At 38.9% G+C, this 22,782-nt stretch overlaps 1 pseudogene; it reads right to left on the bottom strand.

The window, feature by feature from the left end:
• Positions 1 to 11,867: 11,867 nt before the first annotated feature.
• LOC103003942 (small ubiquitin-related modifier 2-like) overlaps positions 11,868 to 22,782 on the bottom strand; it is an 81,873-nt pseudogene continuing 70,958 nt past the window's right edge.

The following is a 22,782-nucleotide window of genomic DNA, read 5'->3' as shown; positions in this document are numbered from 1 at the left end:
TATTAGATAAATGGGCAAAACATAGCCGTGAGCCTTTGACTAAGAAAGACATGATATACTATTTTAATAGGGTGTGGACCCAATACATAGGATCAGAAGAGCGATAGCCCCTGAATGGCTCGCTCAATTATTATAGGATCTTGCAGTTAGAAGTGTTTTGCAAAAGAGCAGGCTGCACAAGCAGTTGTTCCAACTGCCCCCCTCCCCCATGCCGCCATCATATTCACCGCCTCCTGTTTCCCCTACCCATGGGCATCAAATAGAAGTTTCTATGTTTACCCCCAGAGCACAGGAGCCTGGTTTACTATCACCATCTAAGACCCAACAGGGTACCAAATTTGGACCCGGAGCCACTTCTGCATCAGGGCAATTTCCCTTGTGCCAACATCCTGTAAGAGGCCAGGGGACTCCCTTAGACTTGAGGCGTCTGATTCTAATTTCCCCACAGGAGCCCTGGGCAACTTTGACAGTGGGGAAGAAGTTGATTGACTTTCTAATGGATACCACTCCCGAAACCTTCCCTACTTATCTTAAGAGACTTGTAAATATTAAAAAAAGGGGAAACAAAATCATCCTAGGAAAAACTCGCCTGTATCTTTGAGGTGAGATGGTCTTCTCAGGAACCCTCATCTCTGCCATCTTTTTAAAATGCAAACTTTGAAAAGAGGGTAAAATAGTTTAGAAATTGACTTGTCAAGGATAAATAAAAAAAGAAATGTCTTTTCTGTAAAAAATTCAGTCATCTAGACACGTGAGCTTGATTTGTTCCATCTTCCAGAAACCTAATTTTAATCCCACCTCTTTTTGTAAACTGATGGGTTTTACATTGCTGTACCTGACTTAGGGCTGAAATTTTGAAATGAGAACTATGATGTCCCTCTGTTTGTTTGTGTCCTTGTATGTGTCTTTGTCTTTGGATAACATTGCTGAGATTAATTTGTGGATGAGCTCTGTTTAATTGGCCTAAAGAAAAGTAAGCGCTTACAAACCAAGCCATTCTAAATACAAGAGAAATTGAGCTAAATGAGTTTCTGGTTCACGTGAACTGGGAAATATTCAGTATTAAATTAATACCTGATATTAATGTTTGTTTGTTGATCTAATTAATATAGACATGTCTTTAAAATCATCAACATTAAGTATAATACTTCTATTGTGCCTAGGTTTAATATAAGCTAAATAAAATCTTGTTATATCTGTTGCAAATTTGTCAGCAAGGAAAGTAACTTGATGTGAAGAAACTTTTAAGGAAAGAAAATGCAAATGAGATAAGAGCTTTAGGTAAATTTTAAAGATAATTATATTTTAGGAATGTCTATCTAAAATTAGTCTCTCCAGATAATCGACAACTTGAAAGTTAGAATTGTGTTAAATAGGTTAAGTGATGGAAGGTTCTTTGGAAAGTGGACCCTGAGAAAAGAGTTTTGTACGTGGTCAGGATTGACTAAGTTTAAAATAAGTTTAATTGAGTAAATGAACTTTAAAAGTAAGCTGGTACAAACTTGAATTTGGCTTTTCTCTCTGTTAGGAATACAAGGTTTCTTAAGATGTTGAACTGCCTTTGATAACAGATTTTAAGTTTCTTTACCTTTTAAGTGATCTGTTCTGTATTTGACTTTGAAATCTTTTATTGTTACTTTGGCTAAGTGAATAGCTATTGTTTCACAGTGACCTGTTATCCTATCTAAGTTTTTTAAACCCTTTTGATATTTTTTTTTTGACAAAACTTCCCAAATCAAATTATAATGAAGTTCCTTTGACCTCTAGCTAACTTTGGGATGCTTCAAAGGGGCCCTAAAACACTCTAAAGTAAGATAGTAATTAACTAATTAGGTTCACTTGGTATGTTGAATTACACGGGAAGTGTCGTCAAATACATAATTAATCTTCTTAGGTTATATTGTATGGCAAATGATACAGGTATTCTAGAGAGTATATAGAGTTCCTAAAAATTTGGTATGTCCTGATAAAATGTTATCAGTCTTAATTCTAGTTATTATCTGAAAGTGTTGTATGTCATAGCAGTAACCAAGTTACTTTGTTAATTGCATTGTAATCAGATTTAAACGTGCCTTCTTAAGTCTTTTGTCATTATAGACAGTTATGGTTTCACTCTGATGCCTTTGCAAAAATGCTTCCTCTTCAAGAAGATTTATAGAACGGACCTTTGGATAAATACAAGTTTCTGGCTTTTAGAAACTTAATAATGCTGAAGTGGGTAAGAAATTGAAAAATTCTAATGGGAAAACTGATGGCTTCATAAAGCTATTAACAAAAAGGATTAGTTACATAGGACTAAGTGAACTGGTGAATATGGTTATAATTTTTATGGTTTCTATCTGAAAAATGACTGGTTTAAATCTGTGTTTTCCAGGTGTAAGGAAAACCTTCCCCTTAAACTAATTCTGACTTACAGTAATTTGGTAAATTATACCTTTGTAAGCAGAATTGAAACATTTATTTTTTTCTCTCTTCCTAGTTGATCCTGCCAGTAGCATATGCTTGTCTGGAAGATTAGGCCATGCATGTCTAAGTATGCACCGCCAGTACAGTAAAACTGCGGATGGCTCATTAAATCAGACCGATCAGTTAAATCGGTCGCTTGTTATTGCAACTGGATTATAACTAGTTATACTAATCATTGTTTTAATTTGTTCTTTGTTTCCAAATTGTTTGTGCTTTGTGTCTCCCTGCTGTATTATGTCTTTGTCAATGTTACTAGCTACATTACATATATCCCGTCTATTTTATAAGATGTTGTCTCTTATAGTACCTAATGTGTAACCAGGCCTCCAACAAAACTTCTACGGCTAAACATCTTCAGGAAATAGATCACATTTATAACATAAAATAATTGTAATAGTGTGATTCTAGGTATGGGAAGAAGCAACAAGGGAAAATGTCTCCTAGATCATAATTAGATAGAGGATCCAGAGAATCTTTAATTATCAGTAGGGCCTAATCCAAAAACTAGCACCTAGAGTGGCATATCAAGAATTTTCGTCTGATCTGGGATAAGCCTCCCAGCACCGTGGGACAAAAGTTGATCACGAAATGTCTCCCAAATATTGGTCAAATTCCTGACCAAGAGGAGAGGATCTGAGAAATGGAATATTTCCTGCCACATCAGTCATTAGCGATTGCAGCCCTCCAGCATGAGCCGGTGAACCCTGAGGAAATTCAGGAGGGAAAAGAATACCTGCTGTCTAGCAGCCATCAGACTACAGCCACTCCCTATGGTGAGCCCTGAGGAAACTCAGGATATGAATATACAGGATACAGGCCCCAGATAGCTGAGGTGCATATCAAGGGAATGATTTCAGTGAGCCCAGACTCTTGCCACTTCCCATTCATAGAAAAGCACTAAATTCCTTAACTTGAGATGCTGTCTCCTGGGCTTGAAGCCCTCAAAATTCCCACCAAATAAATCATAACTCAACTTTTAGGTTGTGAATATTTTTTTAAGTCTAGAGGTGTAAAGGAGACACTTTCCAGAGAGGAACAAAAGACACAACATTTGGAACACTGGTACCAATGACGGACACTCTCAGAAAGATCCATCTGACAAAGCAATTAGAACAGTCATCACCCCTTTTTCCACAAGATTGTAGAACGGACATTGACAGTGGGGAATTGTAACAGGGAAGAGCCAGATCTGACTACACTTTGGATCTGTTTCTTTTACTTTGCTTCCCGTTGCTTTTGTTCACCAAAAGGATACTATCTATACACAATGGCCTGCCTCAGGAAGCCCTGCCCTTCTGCCTGAATGTTAAACCAAAGTGCCTTTGTTCAGTGAAACATCCTGACCCTGTCCACCTGTGCCTGGCTGCAAGAAGGAAGAAATGAACACATCCCCTCCTCGAGGCTGGCCATTCCTGCAAACATTTGCACATCTTATGGCCTTTTTACTTTACTTCCTCCCCTCCTCCCCCTCTCTGTTCTAGAAAGAAGCTGGCATCCAGACCCCCATAGGATGGTTTTTTTTTTGAGACATTAGTCTGACATCTTCAGGGTCTGCCGTCTTTCTGAATAAAGTCATATTCCTTGCCTCAGCACCTCGTCTCCGATTTATTGGCCTGTCCTGCGGGCGAACAGAGCAAGCTTGGACTTGGTAACCCTTTCAACTAGGTAGGAAGAAGCCCTTTGAGGGAGCTTGGTGGCTCTGTTGAGAGTAGCAGGTAGCAGGCGGGTGTGGAGACAGGAGGCACTGTTGGCTCTAGTAGTCACCCATCCAGTCCGGAAGACTCCTCTCTGCCTCACTGTTAGGTATCACCCACATTTCTGCTTCCTGACCTTTGCTCTGATCTCTTCCTTGACATTGTACCACTCCCCTCTCTACTTATTTAATCTTTTGTGATCCAGCTCCTGTCATTGACCGATTTCATTCCAGCCTATTTTATACCTGGAAAAACATGGCAGGTGACCTCTCTTCACATCTTTCAAATAATTTAACATTCCTGGATTCTGCCAACTCAATAAGTTATTCTGAGAATAATCTCCTAAATGTGTATGATTCTACCTTAATAAAGTAACACTTTTTTTACCTGGAGATTCTGACTCCATAGCCTCATGTAAATGGAATGCGGAGAGAATTCAGAAAACAACAACAACAACAACAACAAATGCCTCTAGGCTGCCAGAAAAGGAGCTGCAATTCATGCCCTAAAGTCCACATGTTTTCCTCTTACAGCCTCATCTCCACAAATGACCATTAGAAGAGCTACATGATAAACGTCCATATGTCACTGAATCAAACTTGGGTCCCCTTGCCCATGCGCAGTAAAGCCTATCTACTGACACTGGATTGTGGTGAAGGAAAGTGCAGCGTTCATTGTAAGGCACCAGACAAGGATTCTGAGTGGCTACTGCTCAACAGACCTGAACTTCCCTATAGTTTTCAGGGAAAAGTTTTTAAAGACAGGGTGAGGGAGAGTGTTACGGGTATGTGATCAGCTCATGCACACTCTTCTGATTGGTTGGTGGTGAGGTAATCGGGTGTCAACATCATCAATCTTCTGGTTCCAACCGGTCTGGGTCTATGTGCTTATGGTCGGCATACAGTTAACTTCTTCCATTTGGTGGGGTTTTAGTATCTGCAAAACAGCTCAAAGGATATGACTCAGAATATTATCTGAAGCCCTTGAGGAGGAACTCAAAGTGTTGACTTTGTTTAATGGCTAAACTATTATTATTTTGTCTTGCTTGACTGTTTTCCTTTGTTGCTGCAGTTTCTCCCTTGCCTGATTAAATTTATTCTTTGGAACTCAGGGAAGGCTTAGGAGGCTAAAGTTTCTCTACAAACAAGAGGCAGGTGGAGGCCATGGGGAGCTGTGGTGGGGGTGGTCTGTCCCAGGAAGGCTCCTCAGGGTCTTGCTCAGTCACACATGGTGCTCTGTGGCAGGGAGTTTCCCTTCTTTCTTGTGTCTGGGGATCTCAGTTATTTTACCTCTGAGCTTGAAGAATTTGTCTTTCTCCAGTTGATAGGATGGACCACTCAGCTCACTCAGTTTGGTGTGGGGTGAAGTCAGTCCCACAATGTGAACACCACTTTATCAGTAGGAAATATTGAGGACACCTGAAAGAACAGGCTGGGACGTTCTGACGTGAAGGAGCAAGGGTATCTGACATTTTTTAAAGTTTAGAAGTGAGAGGTCCTGGAATGGCTATAGTTGACAAATTAGAAGGCATTTAAAACTCTTAAGGTTTCTGTTATTCTCCTCCACTTCTCTTTCTTTCCACGGCTACCTTTATCTTTGTCCCTTTTCTATTTCCCTGCCTGGGCAAGGGAAGGCATGCTTTGTGTATCATCCTATTTAATTAATCTATTCTTTAAGAACTAGAGATGAATTTCTGGAAATAATGAAAAAATAGAGGAAAATGCTTAGAAGTGTCTTACAAATGCCTGCTAAAGTATTACTCTTTATATTGGTGACTGCATAACATTTATTTCAGTTTAGCATTTATTTTTTACGTTGCAGCCTTGGCACCTGAATTAATCAAGATTAATGAGCTGGCCCTGCAAATAATGAGCAGCCTCTGAAGGACTGGTGTAGGGTCTCAATGAATGCCAGCTGAATTCAATTTCAATGATACTCTGTTCCATTAAATGAATTGCACGAGTCCTGAGAAAGGCAACTTATATATCTGGCTCCTGACTACAATAGCTGTGAGGGGATAGGAAGGTCCTTCGTCGACTCCTTAAAGACAGTAAAATGGACTTACACTCAGATTTCAACAGGTCTCTGGACTCCGACAGATCTAGCGGGAAACCTGCTGCTACCAGTTGTCAGCTGCGAGAGGCATAATTTCTGTAAGTCGCAATTTTCTTATTTATAAAATGGTAGTAATGATTGACACCATCTTAGTCTTTGACGGGAGAGGCCGGTGCCCTGGACACAGCTCCCGGCCCTTTCTGACTATGCTGCTTGGCAAGATGTGAAGAGTTAGCAGGGCCAAGGGGATGTGCCCATCTAGAGCCTCCCGCACTCCGGCTCCACCCCAAAGACTAGCTCCAAACACGTAGGACCCCAGAATTTCACGTGCATAGGACTCTGAGCCTGCTTTCAGAGCCTGCCTGCGGTGGCCATGGGGGCTCTGCTTGAGGGATGGGAGGGGTGTAAACAGAGCTTGTGTGTTCCTGGCCACAAATGTGCATTTCAGGCATCTTGCACAGTGCAGGTGGAGCCTGAGGTAGGAAGAAAAGAGGGGTGCACCTGGAATGGGTACTCTGGGGATCCGTAGGTATCCTGGGGGCAGCCACACTCCTGTGTGAAACTCCAAGGAATGAGACAACTTGCAATTTGAAGCCGGAATTCCAGGTGGTTATGACATACATTTTTCAAGGTTGGGGGGATAGAATATATTTTATTTAGCAGATTGTTTGCTTGATTTACTGTTATTTTTTAAAGATTATTTGTAATGTGAGATGATTGCACTTTCACATGCAGTTGTAAGAAATAATGTAAAAGGATCTTTTGTACATTTTGCCTAGTTTCTCCCAATGGTAACATTTTGCAAAACTGTAGCATAATATCGCTACCAAGATATTGACATATATACAATCCAAAGATCATACTCTGATTTCCCCAGTTTTACTTGCAATCATTGCTATGTAATACGTGTGAATTAAGTTCTGTACCTTTTTTTTTTTTTTGGCTGTGTCGGGTCCTTGTTGCTGCACGCGGGCTTTCTCTAGTTGCGGCGAGTGGGAGCCACTCTTCGTTGTGGTGGCTTCTCATTGTGGAGCATGGGCTCTAGGCGGGCGGGCTTCAGTAGTTGTGGCATGTGGGCTCAGTAGCTGTGGCTTGCGGGCTGTAGAGCTCAGGCTCAGTAGTTGTGGCACACGGGTTAGTTGCTCCGCCACATGTGGGATCTTCCCGGACCAGGGCTCGAACCCATGTCCCCTGCATTGGTAGGTGGATTCTTAACCACTGTGCCACCAGGGAAGCCCAAGTTCTATACATTTTATCAGCTGTGTAAGTTCATGTATTTGCTACCACAGTCAAGACACTAAACAGTTCTAATACCACAGGGATTCGTTGTGGACTTATTACTTTTAAAGATGTAGATATATAGAACGTACCAGAAAATGAGGGGGAGTAGTATTAAAATTAAATGTTTGGCCTAGGCTAAATTTAGAGTAAAATAATACATCAGAATGAAGGACACATCTAAAAGGGAAAAAACTCTTCCTGAAACAAAATGCTTGTATTAACCCAGTGATTCCACTGGGAGAGGTTTTCCTCCCACCTGCACTTAGAGATGGTGATTGTGGGAAGGCTGTACTTGAAACCGCTGTCTCTGATTCCTGGGATAGGCTGGTTCTCTGTTCTTTATTGCTCAGAACCCCACATCTATATGTTGTTTGCTCAACACTCCTCTTGTTCTTTATTGCTTAATACTCTGCATCTGTGAACACAGGAAAGCTGACTGAGGCAACCCTCATATTTTAGTAAAGCTCTTGGACTTCCTAGGAGGCCTGATTTCCAGAGTTTCTAGGAGGGTTGAGGGCCAGCCTGCTATCTTATTAGGAACTTATAAACATCTCAGGCATACACTCTACCCTGAATACAGACTTTTAGGGCAACTAGGCCAACTCATGTTCTACTGGGGCAGTTAACAAGGCAGAAAGGACTTTTATTACCTGCTAATGGCAGAAGTTATTACTGAAGCCTGTGAAAAAGGAGAAAGCGTGATGGACGGAGGAGATAAAAGCTAAGACCCTTGTGGAACATAATCAAATAAGAAGAATTGTTGTTAGGTTATAGGCCGGATTCAGGTTCGGAACAGTTCCACCCCCGACCTTCCTGCAGCTTGTCCCAGATGTTCTGGGGTCCACCCTGGAATCCCTTTGATGGTTGGCGGGAGCTCCTGTTCTGCCTACCCCACCCCCTCCCAGATACAGCCTGTTGGCTAGCTGACAGGCTGGCTGACTCTTCAAGCTCTTCTTTTCCAGTCTTTTGGCTTCTAAGTCTCTGCATTTTCAGTAGTTGGTTGACTCCTAGCAGGAGCCAAGACCTAATCTGGGAATGAAGCCAGGACCCAGGGCAGCCAAAGGCAAAAACTGACTGTGAAAATAAACCTAGCACTTCCTCAGGGACTCTAGGGTGTTAGAAATGTTATGGAGGCAAACCATTTGTTTATTTTAGGGTCCACATTATTGAGATATATAAATATGTTAGACAAATGACTGGAACTCCAAAGTTAAAACAACTGTGAACATATGTTATAGAAGTTGCTAAGAACATCAATTTGGGTAGCAGAATTACATAGGAAGGAGTGGGAAGGAACAGAGAGTACTTCTATTTGCAACTTGAGTATTATCAAAGCATATTGAGGGGGAATTTAATTTGTTTCAGTCTTATAAACCTCTTTTGTTGCTTTAATTTTTTAAATACAGAAAGATTATTAATAAATAAATAAAATCATTATTTTACCATACGGAGAAAAATCACTATTAACATTTTGGCTTAGTTTCTTTTATTTTACCTATATGTTTACCATAAATTATACTTGCAAGAATTTTTAAGTAGGCTGTGCTAATTATAGAAAATATGGAAAAAATCAAAAATAGAAAGAAAATTAAAATAATCTATAATTCTACTACCCATAACACTATTGACATTTTGGTGTATATTGTTCTAAAATGTGAGTGTGTGTGTTAAAAACATATACAATAGGTGCTTTAACAAAATTGAATTATAGTGTACAGGCTGTTTTATAATCTGCCTTTTCTACCTAATGATTTATCTTGAGCATTTTCTGTATTCTTATGACTTTTAATGATTAAATAGTATTCTATCACACAGATGTGTCATAATTGATTTAACAGTTTTCTTATTTTGGATATTTAAGTGGTTTCCAATTTGTCATTGTAGAATAGGAGGTGGCAGGAATTCAGCATTTCTGTATTTGGTATCAGATGGACTTGCTAAAAATGACCCTTCATTCTGTCTGTTGTTTCCGGCTCCTGCTGTTTCTGGAGACTTGCTGTATCGACCATCTCCCCTTTCTTCACTAAGGACATGGATCTTACCCTACGATGGTAGAGCTAAGAGTGTGGTTTCAGCAAGGCAAGACACACCCGAATTTAAATATTAAACCTGCCATTTCCCAGCTCTCAAAGGCTGAGTTACCTAATATTTAAAATAGGGTTACTGTAAGGGTTACATGAGACAGTGTATCTAAATTTATGTAGCTATTTAGCTGATAATAGTATTATTATTTATTGGCTCTTCTCTGAGACATGTTTATTGAGCGTTTTAACAGGGCAGACATTGCGTTAGGTGCTGAAGATACAAAGATGGGAAAACTAAAGCACAGACCTGGCCTTGTGGCTGTTCAGTTCAGCCTTATAGAAAATCATCAAGCAATCAAGTTTTAAAAAATTCAAAATTGCATTTATACCACGTGCTAGGAAGGAGAGAGACCTAGTGCAGTGAGCCCTGTCATAGGGGATTTGATGAAGACACAGAGGGGGCTCTTGTGTGTTCTGAAAAGGGCTGCAGGGAGCTTGGTATCCACCAGAAAACACTACTTGCTCTAAGATACTTTTTTGCCTTCTCTCCCAAATGAACAGAAACTGTATGAATGTGACTTTGCAATGGTAGACTGCAGACTGGGACCAGCAGGAAATGTCTTTAACTCCTTCCTGCCCACTGGGCATGGCCTTTGATCATCTTGCTTGTTGACGGCATCTGTGTACTTGTAGCCTTTCGCATATGCCTCCAGGATGGACCGTTGTAATGTGCTTCTTTGCCGGGTGCCTGTTGTTTCCCACCTTCTCTACTCTGCCACCCTGGCAATCTTTATATTGCCAGAGCTCAGCAGGGTACCTGGCGTACAGTTGGTTCTCACAACATGCGTGGCATGTTGACTTAAAAGCCAATATGATATATCAGGGCAGAGCAGACAACACCTGCCCAGGACAGGATATAGAGAAGAAGGAAAGAGTTTCTGGTTCCTTCATATATGGGAATCCTAGGACAATTCCACGTGAAAAGGAGTGGAAGGAAAATATCAAGGGGCAGCTGCTAGGAAAGGATTTAGTGAAAAAGAGAGGGAGAGCTTTCCAGACAAGGAGACATGATGTACTACACAGGTAAGAAAGATGAGTGACATGGCCTGCAATACAAGTATTGAGGTTTGGCTGTACCAGGAGCAGGGAGAGGCTGGGGAAGGGATGTTAGGTGGATGAACAGGAGATGACACTGGGAAAGTAGTTGGAGCTGGGTTGTGAAATGTCTTCTGTCATTTATATTAGAAACAAATTTTAAAAAACACAGGCTGGAGAAGAGCAGAGTGCTTAAGAAATACAATTTAAATACTGCTTATGATCTGACAGCAAAGAAAAATAACACAGCAAAACAAATCCTCCTAGATGTGATCAACATGCTTAAGGATCTTGAACTTCACAAGCCATTCAGGAACTAAAACTTCCTGGGTCTGATATCTTTGCTTCTGACCTTGCAACCACAGAACTAATATCATCTTCAATTCCTGAAGTTAAAGGGACCTTTAGACCAGAGAAATATAGCATCTTATTTTTTAAAATTTTTGGATAGTTTTCATATTTTATGTTAAAATATATAAACAATAAGATTTTATACTTCACAAATAAATTTCTTATTATTAACAAATGTCTTCATACACAAACAAAGTTTATTTGTATAAAATTTCAAGTTTATGCAAGAAAGTAAGAAATTTGTTGCCAGAATAAATAGGTGTTTATAATATGCTTGTTTCTATTCGGTTACCTATAGATTACATGTAGGTTTTATGTGAATATATTCCTATGTGTAGAACTGTGGTTCCCCCAAACTCACTTCATTACCTCTCTTCCTAATTTCTAGAAACTCACTTAGGGCCTTATATGTAATTCTGGTCTCTTCTCTGAGGATTCAGAATCCCAGACCTCAGCCAGAACAGATTACACCAACCAGTGGACAATCATACAGATTTTGCCACCAGACATTCTGATTTGGTGTATGAATCAGAGACTGAGAAAACAGATGTCTCACTCAAATTAAGATAATTTGAAGAGGGTTTATTTGCAAGGGACTAATTATAAAAGCTTAAAGGAGTAAAGGTTATATCAGAATTTGTAAGAGCTGAGTAACACTTTTTATTCCCAGCTTTGCATTTCATTGTCTATTTGGAAAATAAAATGCAGTGTACCTGTTTGCATATATTACTTATTTATATACAATTAAAATGAATCAAGAAGGGAAAAATAAAAGACTAAAGAAAACCTACCATAGCAGTCAGAGTGTGTTGAAACCAAATCGTGGTTTTTTAATTTAGAATACATTGCCTTACCTGGGAGCACAGGTCTAGAGAAAAGTAGCAAGAACTTTCTCAGTTTACTAGACACCCTCTGTCTGCTGCTGGAACACACTGACGATGTCTTCATTCTCCATTTCTAGCTCTGCAGGGGTGTCTGCTTTATTGATTGGCTGCCCACCAAATCAGGAGCTGATCTGCCTTATTGAAAAGCCCTGTTGTTCACAATATGTTTTCATTAGTCTACTAAGTGGTATACACATTTTAATTTTAAACTGCACTGCAGTGTCTGCCTTGCCACTTCAAATTAACTTGATCCTTGTTCTCTGTCTTGACTCCACACATGGGCTTTTTATTGGCCAAGGTGAATGCCGGAGTAGTTTTAGCTGCCGTTTTACAAAAGAGGTGGCAGGCAGCACCAAACTAGCACACAGATGGCTTTCAGAGACAGCAGAAGAGGGAGATGACAGTCTCTTCTGAAAGTTAGCATGTTTTACTTTTGTATTTACATGTTTAATATAACTGGAATTGGTTTTTATGTATAGTGTGATGTAGGGATCCAGATTCACTTTTTTAGATGGAATTTTCCCCCAGCACCATTTACTGAATAGTCTACCCTTTCCCCACTGATTTGCAATGCATCTTTGTTAAAGATCACATTTCTTCATGAGTGTTGGTCAGATTCTGAGTTCTAGATTGTGTTCTATTGGTCTGCTTTATTTTTTTTTAAATCAATGTATAACATTTAAATCAATGAATTACTGCCAACTCTAATTTGGCTTAATAAATCTTGCTATTTTGTTGGGTAATGTTCCCCTTCTTTAATCATCAGTTTTTGGAATATTTTTCTTTTTTTTTGTTTCTTGCTGTTCTATAAAATTTTTTAAATTAGCTTATTTTCTATAAAATTTCTTGTTAGGATTTTGATCAGAATTACATAAATTTATAGATCAATTTGGGAAGGATCAATATCTGTAAATATTGCCTTCCTATCTATAAGCAGAATATGTTTACCCATTATTTGTCTTCTTTAATACTTCACTAAAGTTTTATAATTTTTCCATAAAATTATCACACATTATGCCATTTACTCATTCATTCATTAATTATTTTCTTGGAAGACTTATTTTCAAACCAGCAAATTTGCCAGCATACTTGTCTCGTTCTTGATTGTAAATAATTTTTATTATCATTAGTTATAATGTTTAGTGTAGGTTTTCGTAGTTATGTTTTTATCAGGTTTGAGTAAGTTCTCTTCTAGACTTTATTTTTATGGAGTAGATGTTAGATTTTATTGACTGCTTTAACTTATCTGTTGACATGGTTATATCATTTTCTTCTTCAAACTTCATTGGAAAATTATACCTATTGATTTTATATATTAAACCATTCTAACATCTCTAGGATTTAAATAGCAGTTTATTTCACTCCAGAGTTGTGCTTTTTCCACTACACTTTTACATCTCTCAATAAAATGAACTCTTGTTCCTTTTAAATGAGTCCTGAGAGCTCCAACCATAGGTTTGGCTGAAAACTATGCGTTTTTGCTTCTTTAAAATATAATTTGGATGGATTTTATTTCTTACTCATTTCATATCCTCTTTCTCAAGACATTTTTATTAAGCATAAATCTTTCAGCAACCAATAGCCTTTCAAGGAGTCAGTTAAAAAAAAAAGTTATCTGGGAACCAATATGTGGAAATATAACATTCTGAATGCAGTTTAAAAAAAGTTTAGAGTACATGTGATAAATGTGTGCATCCCATGAGATGCTCTAGGAATAGAAGGTTTCAGATTTTTGTTTGGGAAAAATTATTTTCTTAATAAAATCTTATGGTCTTATTTAGTGGAAACAAGCACTAGAAGATTGTTAGTGGTCTTAGGTGGATCTGCTCTACTTGCCAGAGAGAGTAAATAAGATTGTCACTGCAGCTGATTAATTTTCAGGAAAAAATTTGCATCTCTACATTGCAGGGATAGTGTTGCTATGGTGATGTTAATGACATTAAGCTTTGCACAGAGGATGCTGCTTCTTACCTGTAGACTATGGCATGATCGAGATAGGAAGAATTTCTGGACCATTTGAGGAAGATTTTTATGTATATTAAAGCCAGGGTAAGGGCATAAAGCTGTTCATTAAAATATTGACTCTGTGACTGTCTTAGTACCTCTTTCTAGTTTGATGTACATTGTAATAATCTGATTAGTGAGAACATGAGAATTGAGAACTATATACTTGCATTTGCATAAATTGAAGCTTTCAGTAAAGTGCTTTTCTTTCACTCTGAAAAATGTGGGGTCTCTTATTCCCATTCAGCAGGAGAATTGGAAGCATTGACTAGTGGAAAGAATATTGACTTTAGAGTGGAAAATAGAAATTAAAATCCAATCCTGCTTTTTACTATGTGACTGAATTTAATCCCTCTGAATGTTGGTTTATCCTTCATAAGATGTGAATAATTTCTGTTGTTGAGAAGATAAAAGAAGACTTTCCAGGTATCACTATAGGTTAATTTTTTGACAACACAGCACCCTGATTTACCTTTGAGGAAAGTATTCTCCACTATCCTTAATCCATTTTCTCAAACCTTGACTGAGATTGTGACTCAGAACTTGTGACCCCCTGGTCATAGAAAATGATCCTGGATGGATTCATGACACAGACCAGGCTGTTGAGAACCCTTCTTGAAACTTCTGTTGGATATATTGAAAGAACTATACTCTCTTTCAGGTATAGGTGCTTAGCTGATAAGATATAAGCCTGAGTTAACCATACTTTGATTACCAGTTGAGGATATTCAGCGTGAAAATGAAGTTGATACATATGAAACTGCTGGGTGGCATTTCAGGGCGCTGTGAGGAGCTCCGGTTCTTTATGTCTCAGTGCAGAAAGAATTCAGCAAGAGGCAAAGTGATATATAAGAAGTAATTTATTACAATAGTATGCTCGTGAGGCTTACAAGAGGGCAGGCGAAAGGGTACCATGTCCCGAGAACTTAGTAGGCTACAGTTTTATAATCAGAAGAAACATGGGGGTGGGGGGAAAGACCACCTTCTTCCTCATTCTTGAGTAGACACCATGCTTCCATCCTTAGTTCCTCCTCTATGTCAGATGGAGGAGTTTTCTTGTCCTTACATGGTCAAGCCGGGAGTGTCATGGCACTATGGAAAAATTATTTCAGGTCTCAGTACAATGAGGATCTTTCACTTTGAAATGTCACCTTTCCATAAATTGTTTTTTTATGTGTGCAGAGAGCATGTCCTAGGGGTCACTAACTTAATGAGCTCACTTGGCAGGATGTGGATCTCATGCCACCAATGTTTTATTGTTTTGAGGCGTGTCTCATGCTTCTGTTACATGGATTGTTGCTAGGCAAGCCTGCTTTCTTGAGTGATCATTAACTTACAGGGGTCTCCCATACTTTTTTTCTTTCCTTACAATCTCCTAGTGGGGTTAACTATTTAATTACCTACTTTGACCCTTTACCCTGTCCCTATCCCATAGAGAAACTGATCTGAGAAAGAGACATGGCATGCTTTGAGAGCTTGAACTCAGAAACATCTGCTCCTTAACTTTTCAAAAATTAAGTGAGCTGATTTATTGCTTAAACCAATTTCAGTTGGGTTTCTATCATTTGAAACTGAAAAAAATTCTGAATACCAGAATCATCAGTATACTCATATATACACAGGTTATTTTAAATTAAAACTTGCTAAATAACTAGAATTTTGCTCATAACTAGAATGGTCAAAAATCAGCCATCTCTGACTTCGATGTCACATGCCCTTTAGATGTTTCTCAGTTGAATTTTTTGTCGCCATTTTAATATTTCTATTTCTCAACAATGTATTGAGGTCAGTTATTTGGTAAATATAATTATCCTTTTAAGGTGGATTCTAAGTTTTTTTTTTTTTTTGGTTTATTTGCTTGCATTTAATTAATTAATTTTTTACAGTAAGTAACAAAACTATGAGACTAGTCATATTGTTCACAGAGGGATCAATGGATGAGTATTGGACCATGGTTAGAAGTTTGAGGGGTATTTGTTATATGTATGTGGAGAAAGAAGAGTCCTTGAAAGAGAATGAAAATGAAGGCAAAGTGTATTGCTTCACAGAGTCAAGGGAGTAAGTGAAACATTTCATGAATGTGTTAATGTTCTGCATATTTAAATGCAACACAGGGACTTCCCTGGTGGTGCAGTGGTTAAGAATCTGCCTGCCAGTGCAGGGGACACGGGTGTGAGCCCTGGTCCGGGAAGATCCCACGTGCTATGGAGCAACTAAGCCCATGCACCACAACTACTGAGCCTGAGCTCTAGAGCCTGCATGCCACAACTACTGAAGTCCATGAGCCTAGAGCCCATGCTCCGCAATGAGAGAAGCCACTGCAATGAGAAGCCCGTGCACCGCAATGAAGAGTAACCCCCACTCACTGCAACTAGAGAAAGCCTATGCACAGCAACAAAGACCCAACACAGCCAAAAATAAATAAATAAATAAATTTATAAAATAAATAAATAAATGCAACACAGAGACCCAATAAATAGAGCCTGTAAACTTTCCCTTGAGATCAGCATTTAGGAGGCTTTTAGTAATTAGAGCAATTCCATGATATTTGTTGAGAGGCTCTATTTCAGTGAAATGATAAATGTGTGGTTATTAAAAAATGAGAGTTGAAAAGTAGAGATAACTCAATGAAGAATCATGGCTAAAAAGAGAAGAAATATGATGAAAATAGGAGACCATAGGACCAGGGAGAGTTTAAAATCTTTTCAGAATGGAAGACCCTATGTATATTGATAGTCGAAGAAGAAGAATAAACCAGTTTAAAGGAGAAGTAATATATAAAAGGGAGGACTTGATAAAGTTAGGCCCCAGCTGAGAGAAAGATAAGTAAATGCCATTGCTATGTAAATGTGTCAGCCTTGAACTGGAAAGATGCCACCTCTGAAATCAGAAGAAAGAAGGCCAAAATTGTGTCTTAGTGTGCACAAGTATGTTGATCGGGAATCAGAAAGCTGGGGGTGATTACCACTGATAATATAAATTTCCTGAGTGAAGTAGGAGGCAAGGTTGTATATGAGACAAGGACATTTGGCCGTGACAAAAGAGAAACAGAGCTGGACGTTTGTTAAAGGTGGCAAGACAGATTTTATTCAGGCTACTGCATTATCGGAGAGACTTCAGTGTAAACTGAGCTCATCTTTGCTGAAACAAAAGGTGAAAGGCTTTTAAAATGCTACACTGTGTTAAAGGAATGTTGCGGGGGGGGGGGGGGGGGTAGGGGGGGTGTTGATCTATGTGATTAGGCTAGCTCTATTTGCTAACTGGAACGTAAGGAAGTCAGGCTCCTACCCTGCACTGAAATTGGAAGCCAGGGGCCCTATCTTTCTTGATGATCACATTTCAAAGGGATGGCTTCCAGGTCCTTGAGAAAGACATTCCTGGCTTGTAGAAGAGCAGTCTCAAAGGTATAGAGAAAAGATTTACAATTGTGAATTTTCTAAAGTAAATTCTCTAAGAAAAAGATAAGAAGCTCATGGTGAGTTTTTGATTGAAACAATCAGCAAATTCTTTTGGTAGCAGTGAGCTTTCTCAAGCAGGCATTTTAAAGGAGCTGGACTCATTAACCTAGGGACATGGCCTTGAGTTGATAGAAACCTTTATAAAATTTAGCCAGAAGAGAGTGCTTGTCACCACTCTCTGGGTGTTTGACTTTCTCAAGGTCATATTGACTTACATGATTCAGGTGTATGAAGGTGATGAAGCAGCAAGACTGATATATAGACAAGTTTAAGCAATCTCAGAGAAAGCTCTAAACTGATCATATAAACACTGATGACAGAATGTTTAGTTTAGAGCAATTTGGAACAGACAAATAGGTAAAAAGTACTCAACTACACAACTAGAATCATAGAAGGAAGGGATTATGGAGCAGAGCTAGAAGTCACACTTTACCTACAACCTTCAACAAAGTCTTGTAATACAGAGTTGGTTTTTAATATCAGAGCATGTTATTTCATCATGCATTTAGTGTTTTAATCATTCATGGGATTTATTAAATGCCTACGGTATGCCAAACACTGTTCTGAGGATGGAAAGCTCAATATAAGTAGTTGTAACTATATTAATTGTGTATTTATATATTTATGCTTACTATAAGTGTCAGTAAACTGTATGTGATTCAGTCCATGAGGTGGTGAAGTTCTATTAATAAATATTTTTATTTCCCATAATGTCCTGAATTCAAAGAGATCTTTTAGGTCCTGTTAATGAGACATATTTGAACTGTAGCAGATCCAACTGACATTTATTTGCAGTCAGCACCATCATTCCTTTACTGGCCAGAATCCTTATACTGAAATGATTTCATCCGATCTTTGCTTTTTGATGAGGTTTAGAAACCATAACTAATGAATGCATGAGATCAGTTGTTTTAGTCTGTTTGGGCTGCTATAACAAAATACCATTGACTCTGTGGCTTATAAACAATAGAAATTTATTTCTCACAGTTCTGGAGGCTGGGGAGTCCAATACCAAAGTGTTGGCTTACTCAGTGTCTGATGATGGCTGGCTTTCTGGTTCATACACAGCCATCTTTTCATGTGTCCTCACCTGGCAGAAGAACAAGGAATCTCTCTGGGGTCCCTTTTATAAGGGCACTAATCCCGTTCATGACGGTTCTTCCCTCAAGACCTAATCACATCTCAAAGGCCCCACCTCCTAACACCGCCACCTTGGGGGTTAGGATTTCAACATATGAAATTTTGAGGGTACAAACATTCAGTCCATAGCATTTAGTGATGCTCTTCATTTGTTTAAATAGAATTAAAATTTTATGGTAGTCTCTTTTTTGGTTTGTTTGCATGTATCTTATTTAATAATTTTTATAATAATGAATCCATGAAATTAGTGGTGTTACAAACTTAGTTTGAATTTCAGTAATCTATGAACTTGGTCAAGTTACTTAATTTACACATATATAAAAAGAGAGTTTTAGTATTTACCTTGCAGAGTGGCATGGAGATTAAATGAAATTGTGTTTTAGGCTGCCCTCGTAGCCAAAGCCGGGAATATTCATGCATTAATATAGAGATAGTTATTTTCTTTAAGACATTTTAGGTAGTTTTTTTTTAAAATAAATTTATTTATTTATTTATTTATTTATTTTTGGCTGCATTGGGTCTTCGTTGCTGCGTGTGCGCTTTCTCTCGCGGCGAGCGGGGGCTACTCTTGGTTGCGGTGTGCGAGCTTCTCATTGCGGTGGCCTCTCTTGTTGCAGAGCATGGGCTCTAGGCCTGCAGGCTTCAGTAGTTGTGGCACGCAGGCTCAGTAGTTGTGGCTCCCAGGCTCTAGAGCACAGGCTCCATTGTTGTGGTGCACGGGCTTAGGTGCTCCACGGCATGTGGGATCTTCCCGGACCAGGGATCGAGCCCGTGTCCCCTGCAATGGCAGGCGGATTCTTAACCACTGCACCACCAGGGAAGTCCCCTAGGTAGTTTTAAAGAATGGCAAATTAAAAAAAAATTGTGTCAATTGTACAAATGTTTCATACTCTTACATGCTAATTCAATTTATTTTCAGAAATAAAATTTCCGGGAAGGTAGGTCATTTAATAATCCTAAGCTTTTTGAGGAAGAGCCTTTAGTTATATCTTGGTAATACATAAAATCTAGACTGTGAGGAACAGTCAGATACATCCCAGAATGTCTCAGTAGGAGAGCAAGGCTCACTGACTATGAGAACATGAGCTGTTCTCAGAGGAGTCAAGTCTCATGGGGTAGGGCCCAACTATAAAGCTGAAGGTTTAGAATAGTAGTACTAGAAAGACCTAGGTAGAGCCATTTCCTAGACTATAGGGACTTGAGTGCAGTGTTGGGCCACAATGTCAAGAACAAAGAAAATGCACATGAAAGATGTACATGGACCCAAGGTCAAAAAACAACAATTAGCTGTAGAGACTTATGCTAAAATTTTTAAATTTCTTAATTTTCCATTGACCAAATTCAAGATTGATCCTACATTTTGGATGGAGCTGGACTTGCAGGTTTTTAACTTTCACCAGTTATCAATTTGTGTCAAGAACTGTGGAAGATGTCAAAGGCCCCTGGAAAGATGATGGAGCATGAACTAGGCAAGGCATTTCATTGGCTAATTTCCTACATTCTTCCTAAGTAGGAAGGATGTGGTCTTTAGACATGGAGAAATTCACTTCAAAACAGTGACTATCCAATGATACAAATGCAGAAGATGAAATGGTAAGGTTAAGCATGGACAATTGTTGTAGAGTAGACGTATGTTTTCTTTGCCTACTCAGTACCTCTCTTTTTAAAAGAAAATTTTATTGAAGTATGGTTAATTTACAATGTTGTGCCAATCTCTGCTATACAGCAAAGTGACTCAGTTATACCCATATATACATTCTTTTTCTATGTTCTTTTCCATTATGGTTTATCACAGTATATTCAATATAGTTCCCTGTGCTGTACATTCAGGCCTTGTTGTTTATCCATTCTAAATGTAATAGTTTGCATCTACCAACCCCAGACTCCCAGTCCATCCCTCTCCCTCCCCTCCCCCGCCCCTTGGTAACCACAAGTCTGTTCTCTATGTCTTGATTCTGTTTCTGTTTTGTAGATAGGTTCATTTGTACCATATTTTAGATACCACATATAAGTGATATCATATGATATTTGTCTTTCTCTTTCTGACTTACTTCACTTAGTATGATAATCTCTAGTTGCATCCATGTTGCTGCAAATGGCATTCTTTCATTCTTTGTTATGGCAGAGCAGTATTCCATTGTATATATGTACCACATCTTCTTTATCCATTCATCTGTTGATGGACATTTAGGTTGTTTCCATGTTTTGGCTATTGTGAACAGTGCTGCTAATGAACATAGGGGTGTATGTATCTTTTCGAATTATAGTCTTGTTCGGGTATACTCCTAGGAGTGGGATTGGTGGATCATATGATAATTCTATTTTTAGTTTTCTGAGGAACCTCCATACTGTTTTCCATAGTGGCTGTACCAACTTACATTCCCACCAACAGTGTAGGAGGGATCCCTTTTCTCCACACTCTCTCCAGCATTTATTTGTAGACTTTTTAATAATGGCCATTCTGACTGGTGTAAGGTGGTACCTCATTGTAGTTTTGATTTGCATTTCTCTAATAATTAATGATGTTGAGCATCTTTTCATGTGCCTATTGGCCATCTGTATGTCTTCCTTGGAGAAATGTCTATTAAGGTCTTCTGCCATTTTTCGATTGGGTTATTTTGTTGTTGTTGAGTTGTATGAGCTGTTTGTATATTTTGGAGATTAAGCCCTTGTCTGTCACATCATTTGCAAATATTTTCTCCCATTCCATAGGTTGTCTTTTTGGTTTTTTTTATTTGTTTGTTTTTTATGGTTTCCTTTGCTGTGCAAAACTTAGAAGTTTGATTAGGTCCAATTTGTTTATTTTTAAATTTCTATTGTCTTGGGAGACTGGCCTAAGAAAACATTGTCAGTACCTCTCTTAAACTCATAATCCATGTGGTTTGAGTGAATTTGAACTCTCAAAGAGAGAGGTAAACATGTAACCAAAATTGGGCCAATCAAACCACTCTCTAACCTTAAAGTGATGGGTTGAGGATGGGCACGTGACATTTCATCTAAATTCTCATATTAATGGTCATGAAGTTGTTCATAACTTATCACACTTTTAGTATCTGTAGGGTCTCTAGTGATATCCTCTCATTCTATCACTGACATGGGGTAATTTAAGTTCTCTCTCTCTTTCATTCCTTTTTCTTTTTTTTCTTTTTGGCCGCATGCATGTGGGATCTTAGATCCCCAACCAGGGATCAAACCCATGCCCCCTGCAGTGGAAGTGTGGAGTCTTAACCACTGGACTGCCAGGGAAGTCCCTCATTCCTTTTTCTTGATCAGTCGATCTAGAGGTTTATATTCATCTTTTGGATTGATTTTCTCTATTATTTTTCTGAGATTTTGTTGTTTTCCTGTAAAGAGTGCTGGAATTTGTTCTGGCAGATAATAAGATTAACTCATATATCAGTTTGATCATTTTGAAGCTCGTTTTAAAGTCCCTTTAGTGTGAGTACAGATAGAATAGCCTTTACTTTAGCCCCAATTCTAATGTCTGGCCTCTATGTAGTTTTTTTTTTTTTTTTTTTTTTTTTTTTTTTTTTTTTTTTAAAAAATAAGATGGTTAGGGGTACGCGATTGATGGAGAGTTTGTTTCTTTGGCTTTTTTTTTTTTTTTAATTAATTTATTTATTTAATTTATTTATTTATTTTTGGCTGTGCTGGGTCTTCGGTTCGTGCGAGGGCTTTCTCTAGTTGCGGCAAGTGGGGGCCACTCTTCATCGCGGTGCGGGGACCGCTCTTCATCGCGGTGCGCGGGCCTTTCACTATCGCGGCCCCTCCCGTTGCGGGGCACAGGCTCCAGACGCGCAGGCTCAGCAGCTGTGGCTCACGGGCCCAGCCGCTCCGTGGCATGTGGGATCTTCCCAGACCAGGGCTCGAACCCGTGTCTCCTGCATTAGCAGGCAGATTCTCAACCACTGCGCCACCAGGGAAGCCCTCTATGTAGTTTCTAATGAATACACTTTGTGTTCACTGGGGCCATTTACTCTTGCTGTTGCCAACTTGAATAATTCCAGGCCCTATGTGAGCTCTGGGAATTTCTCATCTTACAGCTTTCTGAAATTGTTCTTTCTCTAGAAGTTTTTCCTAGTTTGGCCCCATGGGATTTCCCCACCCATTTGCACGGATTGCTATTCAGCCACAGACTTAAAGTGACCCCAAAATAAATTTATAGAACTCTTTCTGTGCATAGCTTTTTCCTCTCAGGTATTCTGCCTTGGGAATTTTAGCCACTTCTACCTTCCTGAAATCGGAGCTCTTTCTCTAGACTTTTCAGGTCATTCCTTTCTATTCTGCTGTCTGGAAGTTACATCAAGGCAGAAAGTATGGGAAATTATAA

Source organism: Balaenoptera acutorostrata, chromosome 3, assembly GCF_949987535.1.
Source record: "Balaenoptera acutorostrata chromosome 3, mBalAcu1.1, whole genome shotgun sequence".
NCBI classification, from domain to species: Eukaryota; Metazoa; Chordata; class Mammalia; order Artiodactyla; family Balaenopteridae; genus Balaenoptera; species Balaenoptera acutorostrata.
Note: the sequence above shows the minus strand (reverse complement) of the source record. Positions and strands in the feature narration are given on the sequence as shown.